This window comes from Eretmochelys imbricata, chromosome 1 (assembly GCF_965152235.1).
Source record: "Eretmochelys imbricata isolate rEreImb1 chromosome 1, rEreImb1.hap1, whole genome shotgun sequence".
In the NCBI taxonomy this organism is placed as follows: domain Eukaryota; kingdom Metazoa; phylum Chordata; order Testudines; family Cheloniidae; genus Eretmochelys; species Eretmochelys imbricata.
The window spans coordinates 192,226,923-192,254,047 of NC_135572.1; positions in this window are offsets into that span (position 1 = coordinate 192,226,923).

The following is a 27,125-nucleotide window of genomic DNA, read 5'->3' on the forward strand; positions in this document are numbered from 1 at the left end:
CAGCGCATCAAAGATCTACAACCTATCCTGAAAAATGATCCCTCACTCTCACAGATCTTAGGAGACATACCAGTCCTTGCTTACAGACAGCCCCCCAGCCTAAAGCAAATACTCTCCAGCAACCACACACCACACAACAAAGACACGAACCCAGGAACCTATCCTTGCAACAAAGCCCAATACCAACTCTGTCCACATATTTATTCAAGTGACACCATCATAGGACTTAATCATGTTAACCACGCCATCAGGGGCTCATTCACCTGCACAGGTTTCAGAGTAACAGCCGTGTTAGTCTGTATTTGCAAAAAGAAAAGGAGTACTTGTGGCACCTTAGAGACTAACCAATTTATTTGAGCATAAGTGAGCTACAGTTTTTGAATGTTATGATTCCTAGCTCACAAAAGCTTATGCTCAAATAAATTGGTTAGTCTCTAAGGTGCCACAAGTACTCCTTTTCTTTATTCACCTGCACATCTACCAATGTGATATATGTCATCATGTGCCAGCAATGCCCCTCTGCCATGTACATTGGCCAAATGGACAGTCTCTCAGCAGAAGAATAAATGGACACAAATCTGACATCAGGAATCATAACATTCAAAAACTGGTAGAACACTTCAACCTCTCTGGCCACTCAGTAACAGATTTAAAGGTGGCAATTTTGCAACAGAAAAGCTTCAGAAACAGACACCAAGGAGAAACTGCTGAGCTTGAATTGATATGCAAACTAGATACCATTAACTCGGGTTTGAACAGAGACTGGGAGTGGCTGGGTCATTACACATATTGAATCTATTTCCCCATGTTAAGTATCCTCACACCTTCTTGTCAACTGTCTTAATGGGCTATCTTGATTATCACTACAAAAGTTATTTTTCCTCCTGCTGAGGAAACTAATTAATTAATAGCTCTTCTTAATTAATTAGCCTCTTACAGTTTATATGGCAACTCCCACCTTTTCATGATTCTCTGTATGTGTGTGTATATAGATCTATATGTATATCAATATCTTATTATATGTTCCATTCTACGCATCCGATGAAGTGGGCTGCAGCCCACGAAAGCTTATGCTCAAATAAATTTGTTAGTCTCTAAGGTGCCACAAGTACTCCTGTTCTGCCTTTATTTGTGCATGATTCACTTGACTAGACAGAGCTAGCTAAGCACTAGTCAGTGGACAGCCAAAGGTCTGCGGGCCTGATATGGACAGAACGATACTGCAATGCAAGCTATGCTTCTGCACCCATAAGCCCTGTCATGGAGAGAGGGAGCAGATCTAGGGTTAGAAGTATAGTTCATTCTCCATCTCTATCCAAATCTTGATCCACCTGTCTACAGTGCCAGATGTAATGGGTGGCTTTAGCAGTGGCCACGTTTTCCCCCCAGGAATGCACTAAGATAGCCAACTCTTTCCCATAAATCACTCAAAAAGCTTTCCGTGATTATAGACTTGAGCTAGTTCGGGCCACTAACAAAATGGTGAGCAATTTGAATCCACTCCTGGTCTCTCAGCCAGCCCTTCCTGCAATTAGTTTTTTGTTGGTGATAGAATGGAGGACTATTTTCATATCCTTTCTTATCCACTCCAATTCCCTGTGTGCCTTCACTTCATTATTTCTTCACTTTAGTTATTTTACTTGACTCCCCATTTTCAGGTTACTTATGGTCTTGTTATTTCCACTGAAGGAAAAAGTTATACGGGTGTAAAACAGGGGTTAAACCACAATCAGATCCATAGAAGTGCAGTTCTATGATGTTTATATGAAGATATAAAAAAAAATACCAATATAAAGTTGCTTTATTGTTCAAGTTTATATTATATAAACTTCATAGTTGTAACTTAACAATATAAAGACATAATTACATGAACTAGAATCTGAACCAACCAAATTGAAGGACATATTTGTTTGTGAAACCAATTAGTTTTAAACAAACCTCAAGGTAGTTTTACTACAGCAGTGCCTAAATACTCCAACTGAGATCACAATCACATTGCGCTAATTATTGTACAACACACATAGTAAGAGACAGTCAATGTCCCGCAGAACTTGGCATCTGACGGTGCAATCTTGCAACTCTCCACATACGCAGATTCCTGAGCCCTTGCAGTGCCACATTGAAGCCTATGGGGCTCCGGACAAGTTTAGGTATCCACCTGCAGTATCAGAGGCTAAGGAGGCTACATAAAAAGCGGGGGGGATCCTCATTTTACAAACAGAAAATGGAAACACAGAATGATTATGATACACATGTTACACATGAAGCCTGTGGCAGGGAACTGAAATCATATCTCCTGAGTCCCAGTCCAGTGCACGAACCAAAAGAAAAGCCTCCCTCTTTTAAGAATATAGTATGCTTGATTAATACAAGTAATCATACTTCAAAACTGCTGTGGGTAAAATAATCTCCAATTGCTGAATCACATAAGTCTATTTTCTATGTTAATCAGAGTTTAGCAAAGGAAGAAAGGTAGAATAAAGCTTCTGTAAAAATGCATTTCACTACTATTCAAAAAGAATAGGTATATTATACAAAGATCATTTTTGTATACTCTAACTTACTGGCATGTGTTGATCCAATAAAAAGTATCACAATGTACCATGTTCATATTACATCTACAGATCAATCATTCGGTGTAATAAAAATAAAGTCACTGAAATAGAATGTTGTCACAGGATCAATGTCTCTTGAACTGAAAAATAAATACGTAGCCTTTGCCTTGACATTTATTTTCTATTATCATCTCTGCTTCACCTCCTGCAGCAGAAAATTACTAGCCTGTGATCCTTCTTCATTCCACCTATTTTAATCAATAATTACATATTTACTGTCATTAACTAAATGAAGTATGTATTATAGGACTGAAAAAAGTCAATATTTAAGTGAAGGCATCATTTAAATTAAAACCACTTATAGTTCTATAGCAAAGATTAATCTTTATGACATTTTCTGTATTTCAAGTCTATCTTGCAACTGTGGAGTTAACAGAGAGCTCCCTAATATGTTTTCATATGAACTGGTAAGGTGAAAGTGATAACACTTCAGTGGCATTTTAAAAGGAACACAGCAGAATCCAATTTTAAGCATTAAATTGGCCAATGCATCACAAACTTTAAATGCATTGATACCAAGTTATTTATTACTATATAATTTTGGTTCTATGGCCTCAAGGGATGTTTCACAATCTTATTGAGCTTCAGTGCTCATATACTGATATCATATATCAGTGAATAACATTAGTATAAAAGTGCATAAATTTAAAATAGCAAAGCTGTTGGGTGATAGTTTGTACCAATTAGAAAAGTTCAAGCAGTTAACTAAACACCTAAGGCTATCTTTTGGCCTTCAAAGTTGGAAAAAAAGGTCTACTTCATCACCAAAGAGTAATTATATCCAGCCTCATGATTGGCAGTTAAGTTACAAAAAGGTTAAGAAAGCCCTATGGGTCAGCATAGCCAAATAACACTGGGATAACCGCACTGAGATTCCTCAGAAGAAAACAGCAAATGAGGAATAGAAATGTCAACACTTAATCATAGTCCTTACAACTTTTACTAAGCTGGAAGAAGGCATCTGATGCCAAGTTACCAAATGGCATTTGTATATTGATGTCACTTACATTCAAACTACTCTAGATTAGATGCATTGTGTAGCCATTTTAAAGCAAACACCAGTGTTCAGATTTTAGCAGCACCAATTATAGAAAGCATCAAACAAGTAATAAGTAATACAAATAAGTAATACAAATGTTTAGGCTCAGGAATTTTATTTGAAATGGAGCAAGAAGTTAAATGGCAATTTAATATTAGACTTTTGTTGTCATTGCAATAATAGTCCAAACACATTTCCCATTAGGTAGGCATAAGCTTCCTGAGTGTTTTGCCTTTCATTTTAATTATGTTTTTAAGTAGTGTATTGCAACAAGCAATTATTAATGTTTCTTATTAAGGGCCTTCATCGTGTCAAGTGCTATATAAAGACAAAAGAATCGTCTACACTACAGCTTTTTCCCAGGGTTTGTAATGAGGGTATGACGAGGCTGACTCCAAGTGTAGTTTATGTTGACAGATACCACGATTAAGACACTGTTCCTAAATTTGTTGGTGTATTGTATTTTGGCTCTGCCACCAGTCAAGGACCTAACATGATTGTCACATCTAACCGTGGTTATTTTGCAGAATAAGAGGTCCTGCCAGTCCTCTCTCCTCTCAGCTGTCTCTGGAAAAGTACAACAAAGTCCTCTACAAGCTATGTAATGGATCATTCTGTGTATGCCCTGTCCATGCCAATCTTCCCACCGGTCTTTGCTGGTTAGATAATCAAACAAGGGTAACCTTACTTGACCTCTCTGGCACCTCCTTTTGCTGGCTAGAGTAAGCAGCTGTGTCCACATCAAGTGTTGATTTCTGATCTCATGCCAAATGCTACCTGCTGCAATTCACATGATGAGGAAGCCAGAAGAGAGCATATGTGTCTGGTCTGATAGGGAAGTCGTGTCCAGACTGCAACCTGGAGTAATCAAAGTAACCAGGCCAATCTGACTTTAAATGAACCAAACTGGCATGTATACTACACCTGACTTCTTAGAGACTGGATGAGGGTGGTACCATCCAGAGGGCCTTCTTGTACGAAGAGAAAAATCAAGGCATTGAAGGTGTTTAAAAGAAGTAGAACCTGCCCCTTCAAAAATAAGTTAATTTTTTATTAACCTAAAAATAACTTTAAAAATAAGGTATTTAAATACTTAGATTGCTAGAGTTGAGATCTCAGCAATGCTATAAACTACCAAGAACTCCAGTGGGCACAAAGACTGACGAATTAGGAGTTTATCTTGATTTCAATCTTTCTCCAGTCGTGGAGTACCATTACACCCAGTCTTTTGGAGATTCACTCTCCAGTTTCTGTTTAATCAACCTACCTATTTTAGGGATTACAGAACACTGCTTAGTTTGGAATCTAGGTCCTGCACCACACTAAGGGAAAGTGCTCTATTCCCATCCATCTAAGGTAGCTCATGTTATCATAAGTTTAAGGAGACCCAAAGCATCCACTGATAAGGCAGCATGCTGCTTCAGAACTTTGAGCTCCAAAGGTTCTAATCATTGTGTCATACCGAGAGAGCGAGGATCAAAGAGGGAAGGGAATCTACTACAGCAACTTTGGAGAACATAGACTGTCTGAATGGGTTCACCTCCTGATCAGGATATGCTCCCCTGCAGGTGAATGGTGGTACGAAACAGACATTTCCCCCTTTCCTCCCATTAAACCATACAGTCACAAAGGGATACTCCTGCTGAACATCTCCACTATACTGGAGGGAGAGAGAAGAAAAAAAAAAGTTGACAAAAGTATTTGAGACACTTGAAAACATCACTTGCCTAAATTTATTTTTAAAAAGTGTACCAAACCCAGGCAGCATTATCACAATGAAAATAAGTAGGGCTGCCAATTAATCGCAGTTAACTCATGTGCTTAACTTAAAAAAATTAATCGTGATTAATCGCAGTTTTAATTGCATGGCTAAACAATAGACTACCCATTGAAATTTAATAAATATTTTGGATGTTTTTCTACATTTTCATATATATTGTATTCTGTGTTGTAATTGAAATCAAAGTGTATATTATTTTTCATTATAAATATTTGCACTGTAATAATGAAACAAGAAATAGTATTTTTCAGTCCACCTCAAAAGTACTGTAGTGTAATCTCTTTATCATGAAAGTGCAACTTACAAATGTAGATTTTTTTTGTTACATAACTGCACTCAAAAACAAAACAATGTAAAACTTCAGAGCCTACAAGTCTACTCCGTCCTACTTCTTGTTCAGCCACTTGCTCAGACAGACAAGTTTGTTTACATTTACAGGAGATAATGCTGCCCGCTTCTTATTTACAATGTCACCAGAAAGTGAGAACGAGGCATTTGCATGGCACCTTTGTAGCCTGCATTGCAAGGTATTTACATGCCAGATATATGAAACATTCGTATGCCCCTCCATGCTTCGGCCACCATTCCAGAGGACATGCTTCCATGCTTATGAAGCTCATTAAAAAAATTAATGCATTAATTAAATTTGTGACTGAACTCCTTGGGCGAGAATTTTATATCCCCTGCTCCATGTTACCCGTATTCTGCCATATACTTCATGTTATAGCAGTCTTGGTGATGACCCACACATGTTGTTCATGTTAAGAACACTTTCACAGCAGATTTCGCAAAACACAAAGAAGTTACCAATGTGAGATTTCTAAAGATAGATAGCTACAGCACTCGACCCAAGGTTTAAGAATTTGAAGTGCCTTCCAAAACCTGAGAGGGACGAGGTGTGGCGCATGCTTTCAGAAGTCTTAAAAGAGCAACACTCCGATGCGCAAACTACAGAACCCGAACCACCAAAAAAGAAAAATCGACCTTCTGCTGGCGGCATCCGATTTAGGTAATGAAACTGAACATGCATCGGTCCGCATTGCTTTGGATTGTTATCGAGCAGAACCCGTGATCAGCATGGACCCATGTCCCCTGGAATGGTGGCTGAAGCATGAAGGGAACATATGTCTTTAAAGCATCTGGAACATAAATATCTTGCAACACCGGCTACAATAGTGCCATGAGAATGCCCATTCTCACTTTCAGGTGACCTTGTAAACAAGAAGCAGGCAGCAGCATCTCCTGCAAGTGTAAACAAACTTGTTTGTCTGAGCGATGGGCTGAACAAGAAGTAGGAGTGAGTGGACCCACAGGCTCTAAAACTGTATATTGTTTTATTTTTGAATCCAGGTTTTTTGATACATCATTCTACATTTGTACTTCAACTTTCATGATAAAGAGATTGCACTACAGTACTTGTACTAGGTGAATTGAAAAATACTATTTATTTTGTTTTTTTACAGTGCAAATACTTGTAATCAAGAATAAATATAGAGTGAGCACTGTACACTTTGTATTCTGTGTTGTAATTGAAATAAATGTATTTGAAAATGTGGAAAACATCCAAAATATTTAAATAAACGGTATTCTATTTAACAATACGATTAAACAATTATTTTTTTTAAATTGTGCAATTAATCGCAATTAATTGTTTTAATCGCTTGACAGCCCTACAAATAAGCATATCTTGGCTCAAACTGCAAGGATTATTTTTAAATGGAAGTTCATCTGTCAAGCTATGACATGTGGATGTGATGGTTACAGGCACAGAATAAATATCCCTTTCTTCTTACCCAGCCTGCATGATACTTTCAGCCTCAGGTAAAAGGAGAGGAGAGGGAAAATATATGTAATCTAGAGGATATAAGTAACCCCATAGGAAATAAGCATTTCCTAGAATGGCACACTCAACTGATTTATTATCCTGAAAAGGCAAAAAAAAAAAAAAGATCCCCCCATTCTAGATGAGGAAATTAGGTGAGGAAATTACTATTATAGGATTTACTTAACTTTCATTGATCTGCTTCAGGAAAGACATAGCAACAGCTAAAAGTTTAGCATCTGTGGTTTGCTGTATCAGTCCTTCAATGCCACTCAGAAAACAAGGGGGGAAATTTAACTTCTGCCCTGAATTGTTATTAATACTCATCTTGGCTGCAATTTCAGGTTTGCTGTTCAGAATTTAAAATTTGCCAAATGCCATGGAGTGGCATCTCCATTTTGAAATGCCAGAACAAGTCCCTGAGGCAAAATATCATGGTGCCTACTGTTTTTTCCCCAGTTTGCTTTTTTTAAGGGGTTGGGAGTGTCCCAGGGAATTCTGTTTGAATACCTAATAAGAACCCCAGGCACAGAAGACAACTGCAAGTTTTAAAAGTTCCCTATCAATGCCACTTAGCCCATCTTTTGCTCTTGGAGGGAAATTTGCTGTTTATTACCACAATGAAACAACACTTCCCAAGGTAATGTGTTCCTTTCAGAGAACATATCCAGAGGGGGTGATTTAGCAGAGCAAACTGGTGGTATGGATACAGCAATTTAAGCTTCATTTAAACAGAATAAAGAAGGAACAGTAAACAGAAAAGATGAGAAAGCAGCACTTGTAGGCCTTATCTAGGCTAAAAGTAAGTCATGCTAAAAAGTGTATTAGCCAACATGTTTCCACTAATATAAATTCAAACCTCCAAGGGCTTGCCTATGATCAGCTAACATGTTTTAAGGTTTTTAAACTCTGTCTATATCTGTCTTTTAAAAACATATTAGTTAACTACCTATTTTCTTCATTTAGACATAACCACACAGAGAATAGGCTATCACCAATGTACTAACGTATTTCCCACTGCCCCTTCCCCTCCTCTTCTATAGTAAGCGCTTGACCCAACTCAATGAAGCCAATGGAAAGATAACCAATTACTTCAACAGGAGTTGGATCTGACTCCCAGTTAGCCAGTGGGTTGTCCCTCATACAACAAAAGTAGGTCTCATATGTGAACAATATCCAGAGTTTCTAATATACAATGATCAAAAACATCACCTACTACCACTTTCCCTTCTGGATCTGAAAAGTGGCAGAAAATACTAATGAGAGTAAAAGAAACAGGTTAGCATTTATTATTATTACAAGCCCAGTTTTGTCAACTCACAATTTTATTGCAAATCCCACAATACTGAATATTTTTCTAAAAGCCACAGCTCTGGGAAGCACAGGATTAGTTTACAGAGTAACAGCCGTGTTAGTCTGTCTTCACAAAAAGAAAAGGAGTACTTGTGGCACCTTAGAGACTAACCAATTTATTTGAGCATGAGCTTTCGTGAGCAGAGCTCACGAAAGCTCATGCTCAAATAAATTGGTTAGTCTCTAAGGTGCCACAAGTACTCCTTTTCTTTTTAGGATTAGTTTAGAATCTCATCTTTCATTAAAAATAAGTTTGTCACAGTTGCAGAGAAAAGTTTGGAAACATAATCCAATTGTACCCTAAACATTCAACAAGACAAATAAAGAACACCAACATTATTTTTAAAAATCAGATTTTTAAGTCAATCTCATAATTGGGGGTGTGTGAGGCTGGCTCACAATATTTAAATGCTTGGGGCTGGAAATACCAAAGCCCTTATTTCAGGTCCTTAGGACTTTCTGGAAAAGTTAAAAGCTGAAGTACCTCCTGCAACAATATTTATAATTGAGATGTGCAAAACAAAAAACAGGAAAATCTGTCCATGACTATATCTTAGACATACTGTATATTTTATCCTTATTTTAGATTTCAATCCAATTTATAACCAGCTATGCACTTGATCAATCCATCTTACAAGCCCCTCAGTACTTTACGGCAGAGGTATACGTTAAGTAAGGCTATGCAAAATTATGATTTTTCTTTAACACATTGTTTCACGATTTAATTTCAGGCAATTTAACACCCACAAAGTGTTGCTTTTTCAGCTCAATTCTATAGGCTGGGATTTATTTTGCCAAGACCGCAGACTGAAAGATAACAGAGAGACCTTGTGGTGTTCCAGCTCTTTGCAGGCATCCAAGTCTGCTAACACTCTGCTTTGCAGCCAAGACAGTGGGCAGGGGAAGGAGGGAGAGGGCAAGGGATGAGTGAGCAGAGGACCCACTTGTAAAACTACTCTCAAGCTAACTATTCATATCCACAACCTAAACTATTTCAGCTTCACTTTAGATACGGTCAATACATGTGTAAGTACTGAATGCTAACTTTGTAAAAGAGAGCATGAAAAAAATATTTCATCGGATGAAACCCAGACTCTTGCAAAACTGAACTTTAACCCATTAATGCCCCTCATGGAGTGGAGTATGGAATGATACAGGCTCCTAAGGAATCAAATGCAGTGCAGGAAGCTTTAATGGTTCATTCAGATGTCAGATATTATGTGCAGGTGCCATTATTTCTTTTATATGCACTACGTGCCCCCAGAGGGCACCCAAGTGGCGAGACACATTTTCTTTAAATTATCAAATATATTTTAAATACATCTTCAGTCTATTTTGTTTTCAAAAGATATGTAGCCAATCTACAAAGCATGTATATTTTATTTGTCCATATGGCTATAATTCAGATGGAAGGGACCCCCATTGTTATATGAAGCCTTAAAAATTAGCCAGCTTTGGTTCTGGAGGATTAAAGTCAAAATCGCTCCTCACTATTTCATTAGTTCAGGTGGGAGCTATTAGGTTTCCCTGAGCTGAATGCCTTCAGGGAGTGAAGGAGGGGGAGTCCTCTTTCTGGGATAAACTTTCTCAAGTGCAGGTCAGGCTGGATAAAATTGTTTAGAGTCCAGACTTGCTTTTTCACACTCATATGCATGTGTTCGTGCACATACACCCCTTGTTCACAGTTGACTTATTTGCCTTAATTTTCTCCATTGTTGCTCCCCACCATCTCATCTGGAGCAATGCTGGCGTAGGGTTTTGATGGCTGCCATTCATTTTAGCCATTACGTTGCTCGACCTAGTCAGAGAGTTTAAAACACAAGCACCTGCCTATATTAGCATTGCTACAAATGGTGCTGAACCAGTGGGAAATTTTAGAAAAAATGGCTAATGTACATACCCTTTCACTGCCCCATCCAGCTAAAAGGAAAGCTTACAGTTCTCAAATACAACCAGCAAAGTCATGTTTTTACAAAAGGAACTGAAAAACTTGTTAACAACTGTACGTTTGGTCAATGTAACTTGTTTAAAAAAATACATTAGAACATTCTAAAGTGTCCAGTTGTTACCACAGCATATTCACCTGTACACCTGCTGACAAGTTCATCACATTTTGATTTTGTAAAATTTTACTGTTAAGACAGCTTTGAAATCAAATTCAATTTATTAGTGCTCTGGAGAGAATTAACATACCTGTTTTTCTGCACATATGTTCAGAACACTGTGGATATTACCCATTTAATTCATGCAACCAAAACTAAAGCTGCCCTGGAGGGTTAACGAGAAGGATGTTTTTGTGGTTGACACAGAACTGGGAGCCAGTTTGGGTGTGTTCCTTTCCCAGCATTGCTACTGATTTATTGTGCAGCCTCCATGAGTTTAAATAATTTTCCCATGTGCCAGCTCCCCTATCTAACAATATATGGATAACAGTTCTTACTTATCTCATATAGGGGTTATGAGAATTAATTAATTAATGTCCTGGGTGAGTGGGTGAAATACCCACACACAAAATGGAGAAACTGACAAACTGTCCAACCAAGGCTTTGTGAATATTCACATTGAGGCCAATGGGACTATTCATAAAACGTCACAGGATTTACCCTACATGCCCAAAACCTTCCACCACTTAGGCATGTGAGTATTTTTACACTAAAATCAGTCAGATAACTCGCATGAGTCAAGCTACTACTGGGTGTAAGTGTAATCCACTGGTGAGTGAGTGAGTGTTACAAGTCCCTCTGTGACCAATCCACAGAGGATACATGTCTGTTATAGCCCCAGCTAGAAAGCCTTGACTCTTTAGCTCAAGTTGTAGCCATTCATGGTTCTAGCTCAGTAGGGCCCTGGTTCCATCCCCAGTGTGTCTGCCAAGCTGGCGGTTCATAAGTAGTGGTGGATCTGGCCCTACATAAATGTGGAGAACGAGGTATAAATTTGTTAGTTTCTAAGGTGCCACAAGTACTCCTTTTCTTTTTGAGAACGAGGTAGTTATTTGTATTTTTTTTTTTTAATAAATACCTTATGTTCCTCAGGTTACCTATGTATTATCCTGCCTTACTCCAAGGAGTTAAATCAGTGGAGGATGCTGGGGGAAAAACCAACAGGAAACAAAACAATGGCAAAGATGAGGTACAATCCAGAGAATACAGACCTTGAGGAAACCATAATTCCCCAGTTGTATCCCAGCAAGCTGGTCATGTTTATTCTTCCCACACTGAACCCAGGAGCAAAAAGGATACTAAAAACTGTTAGGTTTTAGAGTAGCAGCCGTGTTAGTCTGTATCCGCAAAAAGAAAAGGAGTACTTGTGGCACCTTAGAAACTAACAAATTTATTTGAGCATAAGCTTTCGTGAGCTACAGCTCACTTCATCGGATGCATGTAGTGGAAAATACAGTGGGGAGATTTTATATACACAGAGCACATGAAACAATGGGTGTTACCATACAGATTGTAACAAGAGTGATCAGGTAAGATGAGCTATTACCAGCAGGAGAGCGGGGGAGGGGGGGAACCTTTTGTAGTGATAATCAAGGTGGGCCATTTCCAGCAGTTGACAAGAACGTGTGAGGAACGGTGGGGGAAGAACAAACATGGGGAAATAGTTTTACTTTGTGTAGTGACACATCCACTCCCAGTCTTTATTCAAGCCTAAATTAATTGTATCCAGTTTGCAAATTAATTCCAATTGAGCAGTCTCTCGGAGTCTGTTTTTGAAGTTTTTTTGTTGAAGAATTGCCACTTTTAGGTCTGTAATCAAGTGACCAGAGAGATTGAAGTGTTCTCCGACTGGTTTTTGAAGGTTATAATTCTTGACGTCTGATTTATATTAGAGAGCTTCACACCTAGAAAAGTGGGGCGGTGTAGCGGGACAGTGATCCCGCTCTGGCCCTGAAGGGGTTAAAACAGCCCTAGGAAAGGGCTGTCCTGGGGAGCCAATAGGCTAGGCTGATTGGGGAAGCAGCCACAGCTGGGGCCACGCCTTAATTAGGCCACAGCTGGCCCTGTAAAAGGGCTGTGAGCCAGAGCTCAGAAGGACTCTCTCACTTTGGAGAGAGGAGGACTGGGTGCCTGGGAGAAAAGGGTACCTGGAGTGAAGCAGGGCTGGGGGAAGGCCAGAGGACCTGGGGAGCTCCAACCTGGAGAACCCCCAGGCTGCAGGGCTTTGTGAAGGCCCGAAGCAGGTACTGGGGTTGCAGAGGGGCAGCCCAAGGTTAGGCAAAGGCAGCAGGTCCCAACCCTCCTTGCCAATGAGGAGTGGTTTACAGACTGCCGTCTGCCCCAGTGAGCAGGGGCTAGATGGTGACTGGCAGTAGCCACTGAAGCAAGGTGGGGATAGAGGGTGGGGGTTCCCCAGAGAGGGGAGATCCAGAGACTGTGTGGGTTACTGTTCGGGGCAGAACCCTGACATAGAGGGGCACCGGGATCTGGGAGGGACACAGGGGCCAGAAGCAGGTGAGACACCAGCCTGCAGAGGGCGGCCTGGGCTGGAAGAGCTAATTCCCGAGACAACCAGCAGGAGGCACCCCACCGGTGAGTCAGCACATTGCTACAGGCGGGTAGAGTGAATTGCCATGGCTACTCAGGGAGCATCAGTGAGCGCTGACAAGGACACAAGAGGAGACAGTCACAGAGGCCGCACTATGGCAGGGCGGTCTGCTTCTCCCAACACAAATAGAGGTAGCTGGGCTGAATGGAACTTACCACAGCTCACAAGGAAAGATTAAGTGTTAGATAAGAGAAAATATTCATGTGGCCCTTCATTGTTAGTCATTTTCTCTGATTGCTATATACCTTTGGGGTGAATGAATAAATAAGGCTTTGTTTTGAAGAAGTCATTTTTGAATCATTTTAAGGAGCTGCTGTCACAAGTTCCTGGAACGAAAGGCCTTACAAGTGCCAAATTCACAGGGACCTGTTGGGTTAGCAGAGTCAGTAAACATGGACAACATCTCAGAGATTAATTTTAAGCATGGTTGGACTGCATGAACTCACCCAGAGAAGAGTGAAGATACTGAAACCTGTCCTCAAAGGGGTACGCTTGAGAGGGACAAAAAGGTGTCTAAAAGGAAGTTTGACTGCAAGCACATCAGCCACCACAGGAAAACAATGACACTGTCTCCACACAGAATGTCGTCAAATGCACGAAGTACACAAACAAAAACAAAAAAGGAGCAAAACTACATTTTTCCTCTCATCTGTTTCAGATACAGTGATCTTATGTGGTAAAAATATTTTTACAAGTTTTCAGTTTATAGAAGACTTCAGGAATTTTTCCTCTCCAGCCAAATAGGTTTTCTGGTGATCATAAAGGCAAAGACAACTTAATTACATTTCTGTCTGAAACACACTATTTATGGAATGAAAAGTTCTTAATATTGTGGCTTTTTTGTTTTTAGAGTTTCTGTGAAGTTATTCTGATGTCACTGGGTTATAACTTCCACACAGATCAAATAAATGCTGTATACTGATATATGAAAACACAACCAAAGAAGAGGGTTGAGAATAAAAATTAAGATGTAGCATTTTTAATCCTCTGGATCACCCACTCCTTGCCAATACATCTGAATAGGAAGGGTTTCCCTTCTCTATCCTCTTTGAAACCCTATTGCAAAAAACTCTAGACACCTAGCTGTAATTTCTCCACATAACATAGATAGAACTGTCAAAGCAGTAAACCATTCAAAAGACTGGGATTTTCTAACAGGCTTTTAAAGACACCCCGGCAATATGTATGGAAGCTGTGAAAAGACAGAAGCAAAAATCAGCTAGACTACAAAGTAAAGCTAAGCAAGAGTTGACAGATCTAAGCCAATTTTACTCTTTAGAGTTTCCCATCCAAGTATCAAAGTCTCTGATAATTACATCAAGAATCACATCTCTTTGCCAAATATGTTTCAGTACCCAACATCACCTGGAAAGAAGCTACCAGGGTTTGGGGTTTTTTTTTGTTTTGTTTTTGTTTTTTAAGCTTGTTTGTTCTGACAAAGACGCAAATAATAGCAACCTAAAAACAGTGATCAACTCTCCCTTATGAGCTACAAGGAGGTATTTGTGCTTAATGCCCAAAATGGTCAGAGGGACATTTTGTAAGTGATTTTAAATCAGCCTTTATTAAATTTTAGATCCTTCAAATTCAGAGCCAGTTTCTTGCTCTGGTGGGGTCTGCCAACATGGTGCATGCTGTGCTGTTGTAGCAATCATGAAACTTACCTGGTGCAAGGAACTCGTATAGGTATTGAATAAGACCCGGTTATAAAATGTGCCTGTTTATCCAAGTTTCATTTTTTACATCTTTTCCCTAAATAGTTACACAGCTTATTGTTGAAAGACCTGTTTTATTCCTTTTCCCTGCTAAAAGTATGTGTGTATATTGAATTACAATTCAGTAATATGTGCCAAATTCCGATACCATTACCCCTTGGAATGAATGGGGCAACTTGTGGAATAAAATGCCATTCAGCATGAGACGGGGCAGCAGAATCTGGCTCTATATCAATACAGAAAAGCAAGGAAAATAGTTGAAAGATAATGATTATCTTCACAGTTTGCCAACATCAAAGGGTAAAAACAAGTCTGTGAAGGCCATTCTAAAAATAAAGCTTTGTTGAACGTGTGGTTTACCTTATGCTGGAGGCCTGTGTCATAAATATAAAGGGAAGGGTAAACACCTTTAAATCCCTCCTAGCCAGAGGAACAACCCTTTCACCTGTAAACGGTTAAGACGCTAAGATAACCTCGCTGGCATCTGACCAAAATGCCCAATGAGGAGACAAGATACTTTCAAAGCTGGAGGAGGGGGAGTGGAGGGGAACAAAGGGTTCTCTCTGTCTGTGTGTTGCTTTTGCCGGGACCAGAGCAGGAATGCAGGTCAGAACTCCTGTAAAAGCGTTAATAAGCAATCTAGTTAGATATGCGTTAGATTCTGTTTTGTTTAAATGGCTGATAAAATAAATTGTGCTGAATGGAATGTATATTCTTGTTTTTGTGTCTTTTTGTAATTTAAGGTTTTGCCTAGAGGGATTCTCTGTGTTTTGAATCTGATTACCCTGTAAGGTATTTACCATCCTGAGTTTACAGAGGGGATTCTTTTACTTTTTCTTTAATTAAAATTCTTCTTTTAAGAGCCTGATTGCTTTTTCATTGTTCTTAAGATCCAAGGGTTTGGGTCTGTGTTCACCTATGCAAATTGGTGAGGATTTTTATCAAGCCCTCCCCAGGAAAGGGGGTGTAGTGCTTGGGGGTATATTTTGGCAGGGAGACGTTTCCAAGTGGGCATTTCTCCTGTTCTTTGTGTAACACTTTGGTGGTGGCAGCATTTAACCTAAGCTAGTAAGAATAAGCTTAGGGGGTCTTTCATGCAGGTCCCCACATCTGTATCCTAGAGTTCAGAGTGGGGAAAGAGCCTTGACAGCCTGTCATACTCCTTGTGGTGATATATCCTATAAAGTGTTTGCAAACTGTTGTAGCTGTATCATAGACATACTATAATCTCAAAAAAAAAAAAAAAAAACACAACACACACACCACCCACCCACCCCATCCCAATTACAACTTAGCACAGCAGTCTGAAAAATCATAAGGTTAAGGGCATCACACTTGGAATGACCTGTGGATTTTGTTTGAAAAATACAGATTTCAGTTGCATTTGGTATCATCATGCCTCTGGTTGGTATGGCCAATGTGCTGAAAAACTGAGACCACCTCTCTCATAGAGCTTACTGTCACAGCATAAACCAGTTCCTACCTGTTTATTGAAATCAGCAATGGCAAAAAGAAGCTTAACATAATTTAAGATCTGGGACCAAATTCATCCCTGGTATAGCTCAAGGAACCTCAAGATGTTACAGTGCTAAGTAACTAAATCAGCTTGCTATGACCATTGACTTTCTTTACCCCTTTACCTTATTGCTTAGCACCCTGTCTCACGTGTCACTGATGTAACTTCAGTCCTGATCCTGCAGATGCATACATGAGCCAAGTCAATGGGAGAGCTGATATGAAATAAGTAACTTTACACATACCAGTGTTTTCAGCACTGGAGTCTTTCAAAAGAGGGACCTTGTCTTTGTCTATGGATGTGTCACACTATGGGGCAATGGTTCAACAACAGTAGAGTGAATTCTTTTCCAGTTCACTGGCAATTCTGAAAATAGTTTTGGGTCAAACAAAAACATTTCCTTTGATGCACCTTGAAACTTTTCATAGCTCTTGAGCATGTAAATTAGAGAGTGGGCTAAAATAAAATTTATGAACATTTTTAAAAAGTCATTTAGAACCAAAATATTTTATTTAAAAAATACTTTAATTAAAAAAAAATTCAACTGAAACCATTTGGCAAAACTGACACAGATCTGGGAAGTGTTTCAGTGCTGCCACATCTGCATTTTTTGCTGAAAAAAAAAAAGTGTAAAAAATGTCACCAAGCTGTAAAAACAGTGATGACTGACATCTGTCAGGCCAATGGTGTTCCACCATGCATGAATTAGGGCACTTATTTGAATACTAGTGGTGAAAGCCCATACTATTTCATAGGTTAAATAAAGTCACCTGCATAACAAAGCCCAAAATGGCTGAGAACTTAAAAATTGGATGATAACAGACGTGAATCCCAGTGATGATTGAACATGGTGATATTCTGAACAAAGAGCACTCAACCATGCTTGTAGCTGCTTACGTCACTTCAAACATGGACTCAGTCATTTTAAGCTTCAGAATGACACACACACACTAATATTCCTGCAATCTTATTACATAGATTAAGATTTTAAAATCACTGTTGACAAGAATAAAATGTTATTTACTTAATACAAATTTTGATCAATGAATCCCCTCTCAAGCTCTACAAACTAGCAAAATTTAAACAAAAACAAAAAAAATTGGACTAGCCTATTCAACCAATTTACAGCAAAACCATCCAGCAATGAACCAGGTATAACAATAAACTTCCTTTTCTTTAATTCACCAACCATCCGATCTCTGTCTTTTCAGTCACGGAGAAAATAGTTGTGCCTTCCCCATCTCCTGAAGTCAACAACTTCAGGCTATTTAAAACCATGCAGGTTTTGGGAAACAAAATTAAAAGTGAAACTGTACAAAATAACAGCAGTTAATAAAAATATAGCACCTACTTGAACTCATCTGTGCTGCCACCACACTCCAACCTAGCTCTGCAGTTACCGTCACATCAGCAGCCTGTTGCAGAGAAGGCGAAGCTGTGATAGGAAAGTCCATCACAGGATCTGAAAAGAAAGGGGAGTTTTCAGTTAATAAATGTGTTAGATATCACCCTTAACTTGGGTAAAGGTTATCCTAGTCTCTTTTCTTCCTTGAGCCAATGAGGGAGCATGTCTTGTTGGTTAGAACAGGGACCTCTTTCTGTCAGGAGCATGAGTTACATACCCACTTCCACCACGGACACACAGTGTGAAATTGGGAAAGTTACATAACCTCTGTGCTTCAGTATTCAGTCCATGTTTATTTGGTGAAAATTCACACATTTGCTTTGACATTATTCAAAACTTCATTTTTTTGAGACGGGTTTGTACAAGCAATTTGTTATTTGCAAAAATGCTCACGGAAACCAGTCTCCAAAACATGCAGAAAAATGGTCACACAAAGACTGACAGGAGAAATCTTCATGAGGTCAGTTTGAGATCTAATGGAGTAAGGTACCAGGTAATGCAATGGAGAGTGGCAGAATCAGGCTCAAAAGTAATACAGGCGGTAGTAAGGACAGCAAGAAGCTGACACCATACAGCTTACTTACAAGTACCCCCTAATTACCTTCACATGTCAAGTCTCTCCACATGCCACATAAAAAAGGTTTGCTAATCTGGTTGTATCCATCTTTAATGCTAAAGATATTGGGGACCATGGTTCCAGGACTTTTAATTTATTCTTTTAGAACATGGTCATACACACACAAAATCTGAATCCCATCTACTATCAGTAGTTAGTGGAATGTTTACCACAGAATATTTGGAAAACAAGAGTGAGAAGTTACACTTACCTAACCTAAAAGGGCATGATTCTGCTCTCAAGTATGAAATCAAGAATAATTCTGTCGAAGTTAAAGTGGGAAACCTGCGTGAGATCAATATCAGGTCTAAGAAGCAAACAAACAAAATGTGGTTTTTATTTTTTTCTAGGGTTTTTTTTTTTTTGGTGGGGGGGGTGTGAAGAGAAGAGGGTGGGTTTATTGTAGTAATATCAAAGTTGGCTCCAATTCTGTGCTGCTTTCCCCAGGAAGCAATGATAAAAATGATACCACTTAAAGATTCCTTTGTTGTATGATGTTCCAGATTTTTGATACAAACTCCATCATTTCATGATATTTTGGAATAGAAAATGCATTTGAAGATAATGTAGTCTAGTCTGAAGATTTTAGTAGTTATTGAAAAAGCTTTTATGCTTTAAGGATAGAGAAAGCACAATATGTTATACTCTAGGTACATTATCTACTCTTCACAATTTTATTTATTTATTGGAACAATTTGATATTTCTTGGCCTTAAGACAGACTTTTGAGCAGTTCAGAAGACTGTCAGTTAACCAGTTCAATACATCTACTCCACTGCTCTGCTGGTTCACCACTGTCCATTAAAGTCCACTGAAATAAAGCCTATTGCACTTTAGGCCACGTTGTTTCTCAGATTCAACAGCAAGCCCTAGAAGACCATGGATTTAGCCTTTGCTTGTTCCTGCCGACTGGAAATTACCCACAATGGAATCAAGCCTCTGATTCAGTCTTCCAACCTGACTGAGACAGACCCAGGATTGTTATGTTCATGGCACACTGAGAAGTTAGATTTAAAAAAAAACAAAACAAAACAAAACAAAAAAAAAACCAGGCTGCTCCCAAAGGCAGAGAGGAACAACTCTGTAGAAAGGAGCATTCTCACACAGCATACTTCTTTTGTCTTTTTACTCTTTCATTGTCAAGTGAAATGAAATCTAACGGTGTTGTGATTGAATATTGTCAAGTGAAATGAAATCTAACAGTGTTGTGATTGAAGCCCCAATTCAGCAAGATACCCGTTTGTAACTTTAAGCATGGGAAACTCCCACTGGCTTCAATGGGACTACTCCAAATCTTAACATTACATACTTAAGTACCTTGATGAACTGAGATTTAAGCTGAGTTTTGGTTCAAAGCCAGTTAACGTAACATTTAAGTAATGGGTTAAGAGAGAAAAACTGGTCTTTTATTCTGCAATTTTCCCTGCATGTTAAGTAAATAGAGATATAGGGCCTGATTCTGTCCTCATCGATGCTATTTATACCAATGTAATCCCTGTGACTTCAAAAGGGCTTTACGCCTGATGTAGAATGCTGAAAGGGAGAGCAGAATCAAGTCCACGAGGTTGAAACCTCAAGAGATCCCTGCATTTTTAGCACTAGCCTTTTTGCACTAAGCAACATCTAATTAACCCTTAAACCATAACAACTAAACAGATGTATCTCACGAAAGCTTATGCTCAAATAAATTGGTTAGTCTCCAAGGTGCCACTAGTACTCCTTTTCTTTTTTTTTCTTTAAACAGATTTCTGTTGCTGCTGATGCTGTCACACCTAATTCATTTGCAAGAAAAATGTGGCAATTAAAAAACTGATGAGAAATATTATAGTTAGCGTATCCTAAACAGCTTTCTTCACAAGATTCAAGAAAAATTCCGTCTTTGAAAGCATTGACATGGCTCCCACCGAAAAATAGAAGCCAAGCATATGAGAGCAGATGCAGCCATTACTTTTGTGTTTAAAAGTGCTATGGGGCTTAATACCCAGTTCATTTGCACTTCCCTCAAGTGCAACTCAACTGACTTCGGAAGATTTACTTCAGACTTCCATTAGCGTAACAGAGCAGGATGAAGGCCATACAATGAAACTCAAAAGATTTTGCTCAGCTCTACCTCTGAATTATCCAACAGCAACTGATGCATATGTACATATTTACCTGGCTCTTGCAGGAATCTTCAAACAAACACTGACCCCTCCCAGTTTGGAACTATACACCAGTTTTTTTCCAAACTCAGTTTGTCCCCCAGTCAATTATTCTCAGAATTAACGTTGGGTAGATACAGCTAGATTAAGCAACCCTTATTTTGCAGCACAGTTTTTACTGACTACTATAAAGTAGATTTAGTATCTGTTGCTGATACAGTGCTCATCAGTCACGAATGGCCTGCTCTCTGACAGTGACTTTACTCACTATGCCTAGGGAAGGGGAAATATATCGCCTCTGAGGGAGCTCGTAAAGAAGATAGTTATGATGTGTAACCTAACCCTTAATATTTTAAATAATAATAATAATTAATAATTAATGAGTGGGTGTATATACTGGAGTAACTCAAGTAACCAACAGCAAACCAAAAAGCTTTTTAAAAAAACATAACCAAATAATTTTCCTTCCTGAAACATACAATAGTGAGAGAAACAACCATTGGTTCCTAGAGCTCACCACTTGTGTTACTCTTAGGTTTATTCCTGTATTTACTGTAATTTAGGCCCCCATGCAATGAAGTGTCAATTCACTATCTCCGAGGATAAAATAGTAATATAAATATAGTAGTGGGGTGGGGGGGTTAATTTGTATATTTTCCTATATTCCATGTATAGTGTGCAATGAAATCCGATAACCATTTTCAGCATTTTTCATCTCCCTATTGAGTCTATGCACAACTGTCCCCAATACTTTATTATTCACAGACTGGCATATTCAGCAAATGCTGACACTGCACTGAGTGCATTCCTCATAGTGACACCTCAGTAAGCATTTCTGTACACAAGGGTGTAACATAATCACTAGCAAATCTTCATCTACCTAGCAACACCCTAGCAAACAGTGCAATTATGAACATTAGGTCAACTCAGGAAGGAATACCAAATTATCCATCTCAGACTATTCCATTACTTCCAAGCACATTGACTTTTTTCCAAATATATCCAGATCTGCACTGTAAAAATACATTCCATGATCAGTATAATCCTCTGCTTAATATTCTACATGGCTTTCTCACATCAGTTGCCTGCTGTTTTCATTCAAACATTGTCTTATTTTGGAATGGAGGGGAAAAAAACAAACCCATGAAATCCACAGCCTGATTTTGTGTTTTTCTTTTCCTTTCCTTAAGGGAGGCAGAAATCCTAGCAGATGATTAGAGCCTACATGCTTATGGAGGAGATAAGTTAGAGGAATGTAGCCTAGTGGTTTGAGTACAGGGGATAGAGCTGGGAATGCCCAAGTTCTAATGCTGGCTATGAGACAGATTTTCTCTATATGCTTGGGCAAGTCACTTAACATCCTCTACCATTTCCCTCATCAATAAAATGGGGGTATAATACTGTCCACCTAGCTCATAGGAAGGTTTCCAAGTCTTAACTCATTTACATTTGTAAAATCCTTCAAAAAGGGTGAAAAAGACTGTAGATTAGGCAGCAACTCTATACAGGACAGACCACTAAAAAATTCGCTCATTCAATTACAACACAACACACCCTTGCAACAGTATCTCAATATATAGAATCATAGAATCTCAGGGTTGGAAGGGACCTCAGGAGGTCATCTAGTCCAACCCCCTGCTCAAAAGCAGGACCAATCCCCAATTAAATCATCCCAGCCAGGGCTTTGTCAAGCCTGACCTTAAAAACTTCTCCTTCCTTAGATTCCACCACCTCCCTAGGCAACGCATTCCAGTGTTTCACCACCCTCCTAGTGAAAAAGTTTTTCCTAATATCCAACCTAAATCTCCCCCACTGCAACTTGAGACCATTACTCCTTGTCCTGTCCTCTTCTACCACTGAGAATAGTCTAGAACCATCCTCTCTGGAACCACCTCTCAGGTAGTTGAAAGCAGCTATCAAATCCCCCCTTATTCTTCTCTTCTGCAGGCTAAACAATCCCAGTTCCCTCAGCCTCTCCTCATAAGTCATGTGTTCCAGACCCCTAATCATTTTTGTTGCCCTTCGCTGGACTCTCTCCAATTTATCCACATCCTTCTTGTAGTGTGGGGCCCAAAACTGGACACAGTACTCCAGATGAGGCCTCACCAATGTCGAATAGAGGGGGACGATCACGTCCCTCGATCTGCTCGCTATGCCCCTACTTATACATCCCAAAATGCCATTGGCCTTCTTGGCAACAAGGGCACACTGCTGACTCATATCCAGCTTCTCATCCACTGCCACCCCTAGGTCCTTTTCCACAGAACTGCTGCCTAGCCATTCGGTCCCTAGTCTGTAGCTGTGCATTGGGTTCTTCCGTCCTAAGTGCAGGACCCTGCACTTATCCTTATTGAACCTCATCAGATTTCTTTTGGCCCAATCCTCCAATTTGTCTAGGTCCGTCTGTATCCTATCCCTGCCCTCCAGCGTATCTACCACTCCTCCCAGTTTAGTATCATCCGCAAATTTGCTGAGAGTGCAATCCACACCATCCTCCATATCATTTATGAAGATATTGAACAAAACCGGCCCCAGGACCGACCCCTGGGGCACTCCACTTGACACCGGCTGCCAACTAGACATGGAGCCATTGATCACTATCCGTTGAGCCCGACAATCTAGCCAACTTTCTACCCACTTATAGTGCATTCATCCAGCCCGTACTTCTTTAACTTGCTGACAAGAATACTGTGGGAGACCGTGTCAAAAGCTTTGCTAAAGTCAAGAAACAATAAATCCACTGCTTTCCCTTCATCCACAGAACCAGTAATCTCATCATAGAAGGCGATTAGATTAGTCAGGCATGACCTTCCCTTGGTGAATCCATGCTGACTGTTCCTGATCACTTTCCTCTCCTCTAAGTGCTTCAGGATTGATTCTTTGAGGACCTGCTCCATGATTTTTCCGGGGACTGAAGTGAGACTGACTGGCCTGTAGTTCCCAGGATCCTCCTTCTTTCCTTTTTTAAAGATTGGCACTACATTAGCCTTTTTCCAGTCATCCGGGACTTCCCCTGTTCGCCACGAGTTTTCAAAGATAATGGCCAATGGCTCTGCAATCACAGCCGCCAGTTCCTTTAGCACTCTCAGATGCAACTCGTCTGGCCCCATGGACTTGTGCACGTCCAGCTTTTCTAAATAGTCCCTAACCACCTCTTTCTCCACAGAGGGCTGGCCATCTATTCCCCATGTTGTGATGCCCAGCGCAGCAGTCTGGGAGCTGACCTTGTTAGTGAAGACAGAGGCAAAAAAAAAAAACCATTGAGTACATTAGCTTTTTCCACATCCTCTGTCACTAGGTTGCCTCCCTCATTCATTAACCCTATAAACCCTGGTTTATTAGGCAACTGTACACATACTAAGAGGATTGTAATAGGGCAGGGTTTGTATCATTTATCTTTTGAACTACACTACGGTAACTATTTTGACCATTTTTAAACTGCCAAAAGATTCTGGCCCAAATTATCTGAGAGGCAAACTTCCACTAAAAATTGTTTAAGTCACAGAAGCATAAAAAAATCCATAATTATGCAAGTCCTGTTTTATGCATTCATGTAAATTATGGTATCCCTAGAGACTGTTTTTAAATCTACACTATATTTTTAAGTGTTCAAAATAAAATTCTCCCTTTCCCACGTCCTCATACTGAAGCAGAGGTTTCTACAAGCAATATTGACAGACTACAGGGACACTAGAATGTGCAGGTTTCATCAAGTGACTTTGGATTTGAGTTTGTTTTTTTAAGACAACTAGGAAGAGGAGATTTTTTTTCCCCTTACATTAGTGTTAGGAGGATTGTACTTGTGTTAATGAGAAACATTATCTTACCAAAGAGAGCTTAGTATCCTCATTTCCATTTATATAGGAGATTGATTAATACTTGCTAATTGGCACATTGAAATAGGGATTAACTGAATTTGCTTTTCTTCACAACCCAACAACTATAATTTAGATCCTTATTTAGATTTCAATCTTATTATTTTTGAAGGTAATCATCTTCCTGTTGTTAGAAATAAAATATCAAAGTATGACATTAATTGTATTTTACTTATGTTTCAAATTAGCTAATTAACATTACCAGAAAATTAAGTACAGTGTGCAAAGCTTAAATCCCCAATTTTGGAGTCAAGTCTTCTTCATAATACAGTAGAAGGAGGTATATGTTCTTGAGGGTGTAAGGTCAAATAATTAGGAGTGGATATGAACTGTAATCGTATGTTTATAGTACTGAAGTAACGGGATGATTCACTACAATACATCTGGAAGATTTTTCTAATATTTTGGCTCTAAATCCGCAAATTGGCTGAAGATGTGTAAAAACCATATGCAGGGAGGTAGCTCCTTTTAGTTGACCCATTTAAAGAGATCTGGGTCTGCACAGTTGATTACAGCAAAGGTTTAACCCAAGTAACATGTTTTACGTTTGTTCCAAAATTCATATCCTACCATCTGAAATAAGCTCAACTGGTGAGTAGGAATAATTATTTTGGTCTAACCATGCCCCATTTTGAAGCTTTTTAGACACAAAGATACAACTTTAAGTAAACTGTTTGTGTGATCAGCAAGCTGTCAGGAAATGGCAGGATTCCATCAGAATAGTAGATTTGAAGGGCTAGAAAGAGACTCTTCACCAAAGCATCCACTACTCCATACTGGGTGATAAATTCAAGATTAGAGGCAGTATCAAGTCCTTAAAATTAAAGCCATCGGATTCCACCCCCACCACCAAGCATGCATTAGTGCACACTTGTTTGAGCAAGAGGGTAGGTGATTTGATGCAGAAGTTCAGAGAGCCCACATTACTAAAACCGTCCAAAGAATCCTGCATAACTCATAGTTACTGCTATGTATGTGGTTTTGTTGATTTCATGGCAACGTACACATTTTAGGTAGCTCTTTTTTAAAAGAGACCTCTCCTCAATCTTCCTACATGTTTACCATGATCTTTAAGATTTAAGTGGAAAAGGGGAGGCAGTGTTGCCTAATGACTAGAGCACTGGACTGGGACTCGGCAGACCTGGATCCTATTATCAATTCTGCCACTGGCTTGCTGGGTGACCTTGAGCAAGTCACTTTCTCTCTAAAGCTCAGTTCCCCCATCTGTAAAAGGGGGGTTAATTATTCTGCCCTCCTCTGTCAAGATGTATTTATAAAAATGCTACATAAGAGCTAGATATTATTACCACGCTTCTCAGAAGGGGTTTGTGTGTCTGAATTTTTCTCTTGTAAAAAATTTATTGAATGTTTTCCACAAATACAAATAGCCCAAACCAACAGTATCAATTTACCTTTAACATTTAAGCTCATATTTAAAGGTTTTGAGGGCAATCTTAACTGAATCCCGTTCTAGAAGAGGTAACGAGGTAAGCAGAGTAAGAAGAATTACACCACACACACACACACACAGGTAACCTGTAAATGATTCAGCGCCTTGCAGGCCCACAGTAGGATTATTTTAATTTCCTTAAATACGATGTATTTGGAGGATTCAGCTACAGTTCCCATCAGTCTCCATTTTTCACAGGGCACTCCTACCGTAAACTGGAGCATCCCACTTCCTATAAACCAACAACCTCAAATTGCAACCCTGCTTCTACTGAAGCTACTCAGTTTGAGTAGAGGTTGGTTATCAGGCCCTAACTGAAACTCAAAATACTGACAACATCCCAGAACATCTTCTGGGCCAGCACAATTTAAGGCCCTCCCCACCAGTCTATACGAACACAGCCAGCAAGATCATTTTCTTTGCCCATTAATGCAAAACACATATCGCCCCTTTCTTGGAATGCCTCCACTACCACACATTTATCCACTGCAAGACGTTCAAACTACTTGTCCTCACCTTCACAATATTGTCAATCTCTCGCCGTCCCTACGCCTCTGCCCTAATCTCTTTCAGTGATGCATCCACCCTCCTCCACTGTTACTGATGCCTATTCAGGATGTTCCACTTCATGCTTTTCCAGTACAACCTCATGGCTTTTTTCTGTGCTACCCAATGATTTGCAATGCCCTTCTCCAAAGTTGGACTACTAAACTATTAAGGAGAAACTTGAATGAGAAGTTACCACCCGGTTTCCCAAGTTTTCTAATATTTTGCCTCTGAATCCACAAATTGACTGAAAGGGTGTAAAAAATAAATAAATAAAATAAATCGCATGTGGTGAGAACTCCCTTTAGTGGACACGTTTATATAGTCATTAACAAGAACATAGTCCTCAAAAAACAAGCATGAGAAAAGTAAATGTTTACTCCAGTGCTGAATGCCTGCAACACCCCTAAATATCTTCATCCAGGCAACACCCTTTCTTCCAGTATTTGGGGGAGGAGGAATATCACAGGGGAATAGAACTCAACCTCGGTTTAGGATGACTACTTTCTCAGATACCCTTACATCTTGTCCACAAGACAACTCAGGCACCACCCTTCCACTAGACTTCCTGTTCAGTTAGACTCTGCTTAACACAAACCAAGAATGCAGTTTCAAGGTAACCAACCCAAGGCTTTTGAATTAAACAGAACACTCTAATTAAAAAACACAGCTGTAAAATGTAACAAGGAGCATGTGAAACAG